This window comes from Equus caballus, chromosome 28 (assembly GCF_041296265.1).
Source record: "Equus caballus isolate H_3958 breed thoroughbred chromosome 28, TB-T2T, whole genome shotgun sequence".
Classification (NCBI taxonomy): Eukaryota; Metazoa; Chordata; class Mammalia; order Perissodactyla; family Equidae; genus Equus; species Equus caballus.
The window spans coordinates 30,010,234-30,024,887 of NC_091711.1; the positions used below are offsets into that span (position 1 = coordinate 30,010,234).

At 39.2% G+C, this 14,654-nt stretch overlaps 1 protein-coding gene across 4 annotated transcripts in view; it reads left to right on the top strand.

Annotated features, from left to right (window-relative positions):
• The first annotated feature begins 5,320 nt into the window (after positions 1 to 5,320).
• The window catches only part of NR1H4 (nuclear receptor subfamily 1 group H member 4), a 72,597-nt gene continuing 63,263 nt past the window's right edge, over positions 5,321 to 14,654 (top strand). Inside the window, exons 1-3 of one of the 4 annotated variants that reach the window (XM_070254560.1) lie at positions 5,321 to 5,433; positions 5,767 to 5,821; positions 6,565 to 6,833. The gene's annotated coding sequence lies outside the window, so the exon portion shown is untranslated. Of the gene's footprint in view, positions 6,834 to 14,654 lie in introns of all 4 variants that reach the window. The other 3 variants (XM_070254559.1, XM_070254561.1, XM_070254558.1) reach the window with 3 other exon arrangements.

Consider the following 14,654-nt stretch of genomic DNA (forward strand, 5'->3'; position numbering starts at 1 on the left):
TTAGAACAGTGCATGGCACAGAGTAAGCTCTCAATAAATGTTAGTTTTTGATTATGTTGTTTCCCAAGTTTTGCTATTGAATTCTATGTTGCACTGAATAACCTTGAACATAGGAGTGATATCCAAATATTTAACAACCCTTAACAACACAAGCACTGGCCAATTGGAATGAGGCTGGCCATAGCGTTGAGGCATGGTTCTGGAGTGCTGGAGGCCCCTGCAGGACCAGGCATTACCTCTTGAGTTGCCAGGTTGCAACAAAGTCTGGGGATTTGGGGAAGGGGGTTGGATGACAGAGTAGCCATAGGGTACTGGTTGAGCTCAGAGCAGCAGTATTTACCAATCAATAACCAAGAATTTCAATACTTTAACAATCAGTATAGCAGTTCTGGAGCACACCAGATGAATTTAGCTCTGTGTCAAACATTTCACACATCTGTGCATATATCCTTTAGCATAAATTCCTGGAAGTGGAGTTGCTGGGTAAAAGGTTATGCACACTTGCAATTTGTCCTCTTTAGAGGTTTTACCAAATTACATCCCCACCAGCAATACATGAAAGTGCTTGTTTCTTCACCCTTACTGGCACAATATATTAGTGAACTTCTTTTTATCTTTGCCTATCTGATAAGGTGAAAAATGATACCTCACCATGGTTTTAATTTGTATTTCTCTTATAATGATTGAGTTTGAATATCTTTTTTTATGTGTTTAACAGCCATTTTTACTTTTTCTGTCTTTTACTATGGTTCTTTTTATGATTGAGCTTGAACAGCGTCTTTTTGTCTGTTTAATGGTCATTTGTACTTACTTTTCTGTGTGCTAGCTTTTCATATGCTTTACCCATTTTTCTTTGTGTTTTTGATCCTTTTCTTATCGATTTGTAGGAGATCCTTATATATCATATGCCACTCAATCTTTTACTTACCTGTGGAGATTTATTGAGTACTTAGAGCAGGCATGGTGCTGTGCTTGGACTAGGGATGCAGAGGTTAAAACACCAACACCACACTACTTGCCTTCAAGGAGCTCACACACTAGTGAAGGAGACAGAGAAGGAAATAAGCATTGCAACAAAGAATAAAAAAATGCTTTGAGAGGTGTGAGCATGGGGTGCTTTGAGGGCCCAGAGGAGAGATAACATGCATGTGGATCATGTCTGATTAGGGAATTCTGCAAAGGGTGTACAAAACATTTGAGTAGTGGCTTAAAGTATGCTTGTTTTATGTGTAAAGACTGATGTTTCAAGTATCTGATTGACTCCTCTAATTCAGACTTATTTCTAAGGAGACCAGCATCATGATTTTTATCATATCTGATTCTGCTCCGTGGTCACGACCTATATGCAGCCCCTGAAACAAACAAAAGGGATAGTGTAGATACATCATCACCACCGCTGGAAAGCTCTTAAAATATACTTTCTTGATGATAAGTAGCTTTGTCTTCATTGAAGAGGGATGGCTCACCATTGAGCTATCAGTTAAATTTCCCAAACAGATCGGGGCCTTTCCAAATATGAAATGGTCCCTAAATGTGGTCTTTTGTTCCACCTATTAATAATCTTTTTAGCAACCTTTGGGTTTTAAATGCAGGTTGGACATAATATAGCACTCACACCCAGCACAGACCTTCATCTTTCTATTGTATCTTTTATTGAGAACCTGCTGTGAATATTTCACATCCAATTAACCCATATAGCAGCACATGGTATTAAATGGGTCGTCGTATTTTCAGACTATTTTTCACCAGAGTTGAATGCAGTTTGGACAATCCATTCCAGCTGGGGCTGGAACAATTGAACACAAGCCTTGGGCAGAACAAAAGTTCTAAACAGCTTTCCTTACGTGTTGTTCTAGTGCACAGCAGACTCTTGAAATGCTGTATGTCATAAACCCTCGAAGCAGCTCGTATTTTATCCACCAAGGTTGAGAGCCACTGCTTCAGCTCTCAGCAATGCCAAAGAAAAGAATTCCACTTTCCTGTCCGGAAGACTTTATGGTGTCTGAATTAACGACTGGACCAGCTACATAATTTATGGGGTTCAACGGAAAATGAAAATATAAGGATCTTTGTTGAAAAATTGAGAATTTCAAAAGAATGATATCAGAGCGTTAAATCCAACGTAGGGCCTTCTAAGTGAGGGACCCTGTGTGATTGAACAGATTAATGCTCATGAAGCAGCCCTGTTACTGGATTGCTGGAAACTACAATGGATCAGCACAACAAGGCTGATCTCTGCATCAGACTCCTGGGACCACAGCATGGAAGGAACCGTGGCTATCATCTGATTGAAATTCTCAGTTTACAGGTGGGGAAACTGAGGCTTACCGAGAATAAGTGAGTTGATTAAGTTCCAAAACATGGCTGGAGAGAGGCAGAGCTGGATCTATAACCACAGACATAATGTGACTAAAATATGTGAAGAGAGGTACAGATTCCTTGCCACATCCTGAAATTTATAGTTCCCCCTATTATGAAACTATGACTTATGTTACACTTTTTTTAGTAGCTAATTTTTCCCCCTGAGAATTCTATCACATTTCCATCAACATTTTTCCAGGTAAACAGGATGTATATTCTTCCTCTTTTTCCTTGGCTTCCTTCTTCACCAAGTTATGCCCAGAATCCAAGTCTCATGGTCCCCAGTTCAATGATCTTCTGACTGGCCAGTGGTTTTCAAATTTTCTAAACTGTGACCTTATAAGTTGTTATGTTGAAATCTACATCTCATTAACACACAAATATATAAGTGAAACAAAATCTCCATTAATGGGTACTTATCTTTCTACTTGCAATGCAAATATTTGCTATGCCATTTTTTCGAAATACTATTTCATTGAAAACAAACAAATGCTGGCCATGACCCACTCAATTGATTTTATGAGCCACTAATGAGTCATATCACACAGGTCAAAAAACACTGCTTGAATGCCCATGTTACTTCTCTACTGGGAGGGGTAGGTGAGGACTGCAAATATTCCACAGGAAAGTTCCTCTGGAAAAAAGAAGAACCATCAAGGCCCCCGTGTGCTGGCAAAGTGGCAAGAAATAGACAGATTTGGATCCTATGGGGGAACATAAGTTGGCACAGTATTTCTGAAAGCAGTTTGCTCAGATCACTGTAGAGTCTTAAAAATGTGTTCACTCTGACCCGGTGATTCAACCTCTAGAAAATCAGCCAAGGAATTACAATAGTTATAGCCAAAGATTTAGCTACAAAGGATGAGCACTGCAAGACCATTTATAATAGAGGAAAACTGGACACAAGTCAAAGGTTTAACAGTAGTGGATTGGTCAAATGAGGGCATATGTCTATGAATTGGAATAGTATACTGCCATTAAATTATGTTATATACGTGATTAAATATTAAGTAATATTGAAATATTTCTGGTACATTAAATGAGAAAAGCATCTTCAGAAAAGTATATATCATATGATACCTTTTTTTATGAAAAGAGAAGATATGGATGTATCAATTTTGCAGATATGGCCACAAAGCCTAAAATATTTACTTTTTAGCCCTTTAGAGAAAAAGTTTGCTGACTTCTGGTTTAAGCAGTGGAGAAAATGTTAATAATACAGGTTAAATTTAAGAGTGTGTCATGTTTGGAGCGTCACCTGTGAAGAGCACACACAAAAAAATTGAAGAAATGTTCTTCCAGTATACGAAAACTGTGCAGCCACGTCTTGCTTATGACGGGGACATGTTCTGAGAAATGCATTGTCAGGTGGTTTTCTCATTGTGCAAACATCATAGAGTGCACTTACACAAACCTAGATGGTATAGCGACTATACACCTACGCTATAAGGAGATAATCCTACAGGACCACTATCTTATATGTAGTCCATCATTGACTGAAATGTTATATGGTGCCTGACTATTTGATTCAGCAAAGAAACCGTTCATGTCACTGATGAATAAGTGGATTTCCAATGTATCCAGTTCCAATGTTGGAACTGAAAGAGGGTTCCATTTAAGGAAGATAACTTGTATGAGAGTATAACAGTATATCATATGTGTGATTTCTTGACAATAAACATATTGAGAAAAGAATTAGTGGACTGGAATGTAGTTCCATTTGTCAAATCATGATTGAACTGCAACCGTACATTGGGTACCAATATAAGAGTTCAGCAAAATTCAATGAAAGTATTTTGTGAGGATCAATTGGTTACCTGGAATTTACAACACACAAAAATTATATGGTTTATCATTATTTATAAAACGTGTATTACACATCTGTTATATCAGAAAAATTTTAAATAAGCATGTGAGTGTATGTGTGTGTGTGTATGTACCCCCTTCTCCAAGAGCTGGTTGTTGAACATTTCCCAGCATACCATTGCCCCAGATATCCTATCCCTATTTCTTTGTGCCTCCTCCATACTCTTAGTTGAAAAATGCTGGGCTTCTCTTTATTTCACAGGATTCTCCAAGCTACCTCCTGTCTCAGAGCCTTTGCTGCTGCCTTTCCTTATCCTGAAATGCTCCCTTTTTTCCTCCTCAATACCTTTAACTCCCGACACACCTGAGATCCTTCAGATCTAGTCTAGTTGGGGAAATATGATAGTTAGTGTGAAATGTCCAGAGAAAACAATAACAGCTAATTCTTATATAGCATTTCTGTGTATCAGACACTCTATATGTATCAGCCCTTTGCATATATTAATTCATTTAATCCTTACAATACCCCATGAAATAGGTAGTGGTTATATTTCCATTTCACAGATGAGGAAACTGAGACATAGAGATGTTAAGTGAAAGACTAAGGTCTAAGGTCACACAGCTCATAGGTAGTAGAGCTGGGATTCGAACCCAGATGATAGGCTCCAGAGTCCATGTCTTCAACCATCCCCTTCCACTGCTGCTGGAAAGAATGAAATCACAACATAGACTCTTGCCACCCAAGAAGAATTGGTCTGGAGGTCATGCAGGAGTCCCTTGGCCAGCCCAGAGCTGCAGATCATGGTGAGTTTCATCACAAAAACTCTTCAAATGGGCAAGGGAGAATTTACAAGTCTGGGCTCCCCCTCTTCCTAGTGATAAAGTGCGTGGGTGTGCCTTAGTATATTGGGAACCTACAGGGGTAGGGAGTGTGAGCCTGTAGGACCTACAGATGCTGTTTAATAAGAGAAGTATATGCATTCCTAACAGATTTGAGTGTTGGCCTTCCCCTAACTACAATGGGAAACATTGGCCTGTGTGCATAAGTGCACATAAGTGCAAACACACACACGCTTGTGTGTACCTAGGCATGCTACTTTCTCAGCTTACTCATTGATTCAGTTAACAAATAGTTATGCAATATCTTTTCTTTGAGAGGCACTAAGCCAAGACCAGTGATGGATACAAGGCAAGGCTGCTACCGTGCTTGTCCTCCAGAAATTTTGTTCCTGTAGAAGAGATAACTAGGTAACTATAATATACAAGGTGAGAGAAATTAAGGGACAATGAGAGAAATAAAGGATGAGATAACTTTGATGGGCAGAGTGGAGACAGATGAGGAATAGAATTGGCTTCAGGGATAACTCAGCATTTGTGATGGGCCTTGAAACCAGGTGGCTTAAAGGAAGGTGATTCAGGTAAAAGGAATAGCTTGCGCAAAGGCATGGAGGCTGGAGAGCTTGTCACAGGCGGGCAAAAAGTTGGGGCCTCTGAAGATTCAGAATGTGAGAAAATGCTAGAAAGATAGATTAGGGCTAGATTGTTGGGGGATCAAAGAGATTCTAAATGTCAGGCCATAGCATTTTGTTTATTTTTTAGGCACTAGGGACCCACTGGGGATTTTCGATTAATAGAGCATCTAGCAAGGTGCTGGGTATGTATTGTGGAGACAATCAATCAATATTTGCTCAATTGATAAAGGAAAGAAATAATAATGGCTAAAATTTATTGGGTGCTTGCTATATGCCAGACACTTTTCTAACCCCTTACACATTTTTAACTACTCATGTGATTCTCATCACAGCACATAAGATAGTTACTCTATCTTCATCTTACAGATGAGGAGACTAACTCGGAGAGGGTAAGTGTCTCGCCAAGGTTGTGACAAATGAGTAGGTGTCTGAAAAGAGCCCACGCTTCACAGTGCTATGCAATTTGGAAAATAGAAAAAGAAAAGGGGAGAAGAGAAAAGAGTTATGAGGTCAGTGTTGTTCTTCAAAAAGGAAGGTGTGGTAGGCCCAAATTAGCAGAGGAACAGGGTGAGTTGGAAATAAGAAACATTCTGAGGATAGAATCCATACGAATCTGTTATTATTGATATAGGAGGCATGGGGGACAGTAGGGTCGAGAAGGCTCAGAGGTTCTAACTTCAGTCCCTGGAAGGTGGTGGAACTATTAAAGGAGATTGGAGAAAGGGAGGGAAGATGACAGTTCAGTTTTAGACCATGTGAACAGAAATCTGGGTACTCAGAACCCTAAAAAGCAGCCTGAGAAGTGTTTTAAAAGGCGAGATTCAGGGGTCCTTGGCTTGTCACATTCCCTTCTCTGGGGCTCTGTGAGTTGTCCTGGGAATTTCGAGGCTCTCCCAAGGTTTCTTTCTATGTTTATATCATTTAGCAGGGAAAGGATTGTTAATGACTAATCTGTGTCCATGAGGCACGGAGCCAAGGAGGAGATGCTGCTGCTGGGCCAGAAGGCCGCCAGTGATTACCCACGGCTTTTGCTAGAACTCCCTCCTCCTCCTGGCCTCACTGTCTCCTGGACTCACCCCAATGCAAAATTGGATTCTGAGCATTTGTAGCAAATCGCTGTGATTTGGAGAGGAAGACTGGGCTCAGAATCCTCCCAGGGCCTTCAAAGTTCATCTCTGCCCTAAGACAATACAGGTGAGTACCTAAATCCCCTGGGAGTGCGGTATCTCTAGGTAATAGAGGGGAGATTGTCATTTAAAGTTTCTCTTTAGTATCAGAAAGTTTGGTGGATGAATGAATTCTAAGTTAGTAGAGTTTGAGGTAAAATCCTGAAAACTAAAAAGAAAAGAAAGAAACTTAAAAACAAACAGAAGCAGAAGTTAACGGGTCTAACCTTGCCTTACTGAAAACCAAGTTGCTTACCTTATTGAAAAATTATTTAGAACTATCTTTTTAACATTGTGGTTGCCCAGGAGAATCACAGGAGACAGTGAGTTTCAGAAATGTCTCTGTTCTGATTCCACAGAAATTTTGACTTGTATAATGTGCTATATTTTGGTGATTTTTCATATCTTGATGTGAGTTTGGGAATATTGCTAACGTCAGATGTCTTGGGATCTAGCAATAGGACAATTCTACACTTACTTGAAATGTAAGTGTTTCCTAGGAAAAGAGCAGGTTTAAAATTTTAGCTTTCTCTTCTGACTTTGGCTGCAAACTCTTCTATTGGTTTCCATTTCTCATATGAATATCAGATAGAAACATCTTAAAAAGATGGAAAATGTTGGGAAAAACTTTATTATCAAAATTGTCCAAGGTCCGAATCTACAGATAAGGCATCTCCTTGTCTGCTTACTGCCATAGTGAATTAGGCATCTATGAGGGGAGCCGGATCATTTTTCTTAATTGAGTTTTTATTTAGAAGGGAGGTGGGGTGCAAGTAACTCACGTAGGTTCTTTGAGAAACTCAGCTGAGCTTTAAAGAAATCTGATGTTGCCGCTGGTGCTGGCTTAGACTACCTCAGCAGTATCGACAAGAGGGATAGAGAAAGATGTTGGAGGAGGCATCACTGGTTTCTAGCTACAATTTTATAAAACGATAGACACCTTCATCTTGGAGTCCCCCCACCGCCACCCAAATTATGGACCTGTGCCATCTGCACCATGGACTTTTCTGTTTTGCTGAGCATGTTGCAATACGGCTGATGCAACTCAGAGTTAGTTGATAAAGTCCTGGCCGAGGATGACGCTCTCTTGTCCTGAGACACTTCCTCAGGATTTGCAGCATTGTCTTCCCTCACTCACCTTTGCTCTCTCCCCACAGTTAGACAGAGAAAGTCATGTAATCCTCGTCCTTCCTCTTATTTCCATCCCTCCAGAATCTGGCTAAATTATAATGGAACACCCAATAGTTGTGAGGTCCCGAGTACTTCATAAGGAAAAGAAGCGTGTGTGCGCTTGAGTGTGTGATGGAGCTAACTTTGATTGAATGTCTCCTAACATGTCACAGCTGTTACCTAAATTGCCTGCTTCCTTCTCACAATAACCCTGCTTAGAAGTTTTTCTTGTACTCATTTTACAGAGAAGGAAAATGAGGCTCAAAGAGAACAAGAAACCTGTCCACAGTTATATGGTTAGGAAGTACAGGACCTGAATATAAGGGCAGATATCTTTCTGACTCCAAAGTCCTTTCCTGCTACCCTGATATTGTTGGATGCTGGGAAAACTTGAAATCTAGAACGATAGGAGGGCTGGCAGACCAGCCGGCAAACATTTCGGCTTGATGGGGTGATTTGTTAAACCCCAGCACAATTGTGAATATTCCTAAAACCTCATGGGGCATTTTCTAATGATTGCACCTTGAGCAGGGGAAGTGCAAAATTTTCAGCGCCATTTGCTTTAATGCAGAGGTCAGCCTAGAAGAGTTGATTGAAGACTTTGGTTATCAGCATCTTAGTTAAAGGCACCATGAAACATCATAGTGCTATGATGAAGGATATCCCAGAGAAGCTCAGAACTGCTGTGGTTCACAGAGGCTGTAGGTTACGAATGCCATGAGAATGCATATCGCCATGTGGTGTATTTTCAAATGCTCACATTGTCATGTTGTCATTGTACATTTGTCATCAGGTGGGGGACTAAAGGAAAGAATGAAGGTGTGTGTTCTTTTCTTGATAGGGAGTGTTCTCCCTTCATTGTGCTCACGGTCTCATTTTCCTCAAATCTTAGCAACATAGATCATGAAAGGGCTAAAAGAAATAGGAACAATTTTCTTCTTTCCAGGTGTTTCTTTTTGCTCCTATATTTTCTACCAGTGGAGATGTAACTACAAGGTATCACTCTATGAGTGTCTTGATCATCCAGCTACACGGGGAGGAAAAAGTTGTCATTATACAAACATATCCACCCTCCTCTCTTCTCTCTCACCTTCCTCTAGACTCTGAATCTCAGGCCATGTTTGGCTTCAAGAGGCTGGGAATCTTTTGAGACTGTATTAAAAAATATGTGCATTTTACAAAGGATTTTTAGAGCAGTGAAACTAATCTGTATGATATTACAATGGCGGATACATGTCATTATGCATTTGAGAAAACCCATAGAATGCAAAACACCAACAGTGAACCCTGATGTAAACTATAGATTTTGAGTGATGATGTGTCAATGTGGGTTCATCAATTGTCACCGATGTACCACTCTAATGGATGTGGATACTGGGGGAGGAAGTGCATTTATAAGGACAGGGGTAAACTCTCTGTACTTTCCATTCAATTTGGCTGTGAACCTAAAACTGTTCTAAAAAGATAAAGTTTATGAACTAAAAAAAAAAACTGTGCATTTTATATGTTTTTTCTAGAGAGAGGTTGTAATTTGTCATCGAAACTAAAAAATGCTGCACAATTCTAAAAATGTTAAAACAACAACCCTATCTCCCAGAGAATCTAAATGTACCTGTTTACAGCATCCAACTCTGTAATTGGCAAAATGGAGGATGGGGAACGTTATCCTAGGGAATTGACATACCTCAATGCTTTCATCTCAAGAAAAGTTACAACATTATTACTAAGTCTCTTTATAACTAAAATGTCTTTTGACTTCCCCCAAACCTATTCTCCTCTACTTCCCTCTTTCCATATTAATACTTATAAAACCATCTCAATCTTTTCAACCACTGCCTAATATTTGATACTGTAGATTGAGCATAGTGTATTTAGCCATTCCACTCTTGGTGGTCATTTAGATGGTTTCTACCTTTTCACCATTGGAAGTAATGCTACAATGAACATCCTTGTGCACATCTACAATGATCTTCCAGGGAAGATACCTAAGAATTAGAATTGCATTTTATTTTAACATACACTGCTGAAGAGACCTCCAAAATGGCTCAAAGCTATGCCCTCACTCGCAGTGTATGAGAATACACACTTCCATACACTTATTCCAACTTTTAATATTATCAAACAAAAATTTTTGCACTCTGATAGGTGGAAATGGTATCTTGTTATATTAATTTGCATTTTTCTACTTATTAATTTGTTTCAGATGTTTTGTGTGTTTATTGGCCGCTTGTATTTCCCTCTTGGTGTATTTCCTCTTTATATCCTTTGCCAATTTCTCCCTTGGATTGTTTATCCTTTCTGTTTTTATTTATAGGAATTATTTATATATTGTTTGTACTAATTTTTTGGCTGCTATAAACAGTTTCTCCCAGTTTGTTTCATATATTTAGCTTTGTTTATGGTGTCTTGATTTCTGTCTTCTTGATTTAAATGTAGTCAAATTTATTCTTTTCCTATTTATTTCTTGTTTAATAAGTCTTTCTCAATCCCTAAATTCATAAAGATCATAAATGTATTTTCCTATATTTTCTCTTCATAATTTCATAATTTTTAGTCTTTAATCCACCTGAGACTTATTTTCAAGAATGATGCAAGATAGGAATCTTTGTTTTTTTCCTCCCAAAGGATTAGCCAATTTTCCTGACTCTATTTCTTGAATAGGCCATCCTTCTTCCACTGATTTGAGCTAAATCCACTAGCTATAGCATAGAGAACTATTTACATCTGCTCAGAACACAACGTGCTATTTTCCCTTCCTATAGCCATCCCCACTGCATGCCACTTGTCTAGTCTAATGCCTGTTCCTTCAAGATCAAATTCAAGAATCAGCCCTCCACCTTAAGGAAGATTCCCCTCATTTTCCTCCTCACTTCTCTGCTTAAAACCACCAATGACTTCCATTTAGAATAAAATCCAAACTCTTACCGTAGTCAACAGGCCATCTGAGAGCTGCCTACTCTCAGACCTCCCCTACAATCCTCCTGTCCTTACTCATCTCCAGCCTCACTGGCCTTTTGCTGTTCTTCCAGCACTCCAAACCCAGGCCCTTAGTGCTTGTTGGCCACTCTACCTGGACTTATTTCCCCTTTGCATGTCTTACTCCTTATCTTTCACATCTCAGCTTAAATGCCCACTCTTCAGAGAGCTCACCCTCTTCAAAATAGTGTCCAACCACATCACTCTGTCCCTTGTTTCCTTTATTTATTTATTTATTTATTTATTTGAGGAAGATTAGCCCTGAGCTAACTGCTGCCAATCCTCCTCCTTTTTTTCGCTGAGGAAAGCTGGTCCTGAGCTAACATCCGTGCCCATCTTCCTCTACTTTATATGTGGGATGCCTGCCACCACATGGCTTGCCAAGCGGTGCCATGTCTGCACCTGGGATCCAAACCCACGAACCCCGGGCTGCTGAAGCGGAACGTGCGCACTTAACTGCTGCGCCACCGGGCCGGCCCCTCCTTTATTTTCTTATTATCACCATTGGAAATTTCATTATTTGTTTATTTGCATATTATCCATCTTTCCCACTAGACTGTAAGCTCCATTGAGACAGGGATTTTTTTCCCCCTTGTCTCACCTATCACTCTATTTCCAAGACCTAGATCAAAGCCTGATACATAGTGGAGAACTAATGAATGTTGAGTGAATGAATGTCCTTGCTTGTGCTTACTGCTGTCATAGCAATCCCCACACTATTTTAATTGGGTTTTCTTTGCTGAACTTTTCCACTAAACTTCTTGAAGGAGCATGATTTTTTTTTCTTTATATGTCCAGTGCCTGACACAGAGTCAATAAACATACATTGACCAAATAAATGAGTGAATGAATTCGTTTGGCGTTGACATTGGAAGTTGAAATTAAGGCATCATTTTTAAAGAGTAAATATAATACTTTAAGAAAATGTTCACTTTCTTTAGACACCAGTAAGATGATAGCCAACATGCCATATTGATTATTTGGGGGATTGTATCAGTTATCTAACACTATGTAACAAGCCACCCCAAAACTTAATGCCTTAAAAAGATAATGATTTATTATTTCTTATAATCCATGGGTTGGCTAGTGGGTTCTTCTGCTGGTTTTACGTGGGCTCAGTTATGCAATTGATTTGAACTGGATCATCAACTAGGTCTCATTTCTCTGCCTGAGGCCTTGATGCTGGCTGTTGGCTGGGATATTTGGAATGCCCAAATCTCTTTCTCCAATGCTATTTCAGTCCTGCCTCTTCATCGCATGGTGGTCTCAAGACAGCATTCTAACAGAGAAAAGACAAATACTGCATGAATTCACTCATATGTGGAAAATAACAAATACATGGATAAAGAGAACAGATTAGTGGTTACAAGAGGGGAAGCTGGTTGGAGTGTGGGCGAAAGGGGTAAAGGGACGCAAATGTATAGTAATGGGCACAAATTAGACTACTGATGGTGAGCATGATGAAGTCTTTATTCAGAAATTGATAAATAATAATATAAACTCCAAATTACACAATGTTGTAAACCATTATGATCTCACTAAAATTACTGGGAGGGGAGGAGAGAGCATTCTAAATGGTGAAAACAGAAGTCATAAGATCACTTGAGACCTAACCTCAGAAGAAGAACAATTCTATTGGTCAAAGCAAATCATAATAACAGCTCATTCAAGGGATGAAGAAATAGACTTCACTTATCAATGGGATTGAAATGGCAAAGTCAGTTTTTGATTCAAAAACTCTCACTAAAGCAATTGCTTAAACACATCGTGGATTTCTAATAAGTATTTTTGGGACTCACTCCATGCCTGAAAACCTACATCCATGATTTTTTGCGACAGACATTTCTACTTTGGACATGTCAAGCTACCGTGGAATAATGCTGTGGGAAAAGGCCCTTGACATTCTTAGATGCTCTTTTACCTAGATGCTTGTGTCTACTAGGTACCTCCTTAAGTTTCTTGAGCCCTTAGCAAAGGATCTTACAGCCACATTCATGATTTGATATTTACTCTGGGGCCATTTCTTCCTTTGAGAGTCTTCTGCCAGATGGAGGGGCCCAAAATGCAAAACAGTCTTGTTTTTCAACCCAATGCATTCTGGATCCTTCATATTTACTCTAAATTCTGATTGCAAAATGAACAGCTCCTTCCTTAACTCATCTCTCTCTTCATGTACCTTTTTATGCACAGCTAAAACTAAAAACACCGACTGACACATTCACCATAGTACCTGGAAATCTCCTTAATTAGATCCATAAGTTTGTTAGGAAACTTTTTATCTTACTAGTTACCACAGGTGACAGTTTTGCCAATTCAAAACATGACCCATTCCTTTTCCAGCTTCCTATAGTAATTTCCTCACTGCTCTTCCAATTTCCACTAACAGTCTCCTCACGGCCCTTCCAGCCCCTCCCCACTTCCCAGTCCCAAAGCTAAGGCAGTATGTTTTAGCCTTTTTTTTTTTTTTTAACAGCATCCTCCTTTTAGGTACCAGTTTCTATATCAGTTATTTATTTCTTTGTAGCCAACTACCATGAAGCTTACTGACTTAAAAGAGTAATGATCCATTAATTTTTATATTTCTATGAGCCAGCTGAGTAGTTCCTCTGCTGGTTTTTCCTGGGCTCACTCACGTGGCTCATTCAGATGGAAGACCAATTGGAATGAAAGGTCCAAGATGGCCTTATTCATATGTCTGGAGTCTCAGTGTGGCTGGAAGATGGGACAATTGGGACACCTGGACTTCTCTCTCCATGAGGTTTTATATCTGGGGCATCTAAAAATAGTGTGGCATTTCAGGGCAGCATTCCTAGAGGGGGAAAAACAGAAGCTGCAAGGTCTCTTAAGGCCTGGCTCAGAAACCCCACAACATAACTTCTATCACATTCTATTAGTCAAGGAAGTCACCAGACCAGCTCAAAAAAAAAAAAAAAAAAAATTCAAGGGCTGGGGAAATAGACTTCGTCTATTGATGGGTAGTGGCAAACTCACATTGCAAAAGGTAGAATGGAAGATGTTATGGTGGTCATTTTTGCTAATAACAAATAATTTACATAAATAATAGTCATAAAATTTCAGAGGATCCAATGAACTATTTGAAAAAAAGATGACAGATCAGTCATGAAGAAAGCATAAACAAACAAATTCTTGATCATTTTGACTAAAGCATACAGTGGATAAAAAGATAAAACTTTCCTGACTATGAATAACGAACACTGAGAAGACTAAAAACTATTTCTAGTGGTTCTAAAGTAAGAGAAATTAGCAAAGAGAGATCTGGGAGGATTCTTGAAATTATTTCCTGAGGTGATCAATTCATGTATGAAATGGTTCCCATGGGGAGACATGCTTAAGAGATTTCCAGCAAGAAAGGATACAGTTTACTAATTAGGACTACATTGTGAGGAAGCAGCCTTAGCTGTCAGGTTTTGTATGTGATTAAAAAAAAATATTCTTCTTCAGCTCTTATGTGTATTGTTCTTGTGCATCTCTATTTATTAATGATCCTATGGCCCAAAAAGACAGATCCTAAAGTTGGTTATCTAATAAGATATATTATTCATTCATTCACTTATGTATTTAGTTAGTTTATTCATCCCCCCATTTATTCATTCAATCAATAGGTATTTATTGTATATGTAATATGTGCCCAGCAGTGTGCTAGGCCCTGTAGATCCAGTATAAGCTCTCCTGGAGCTGATGG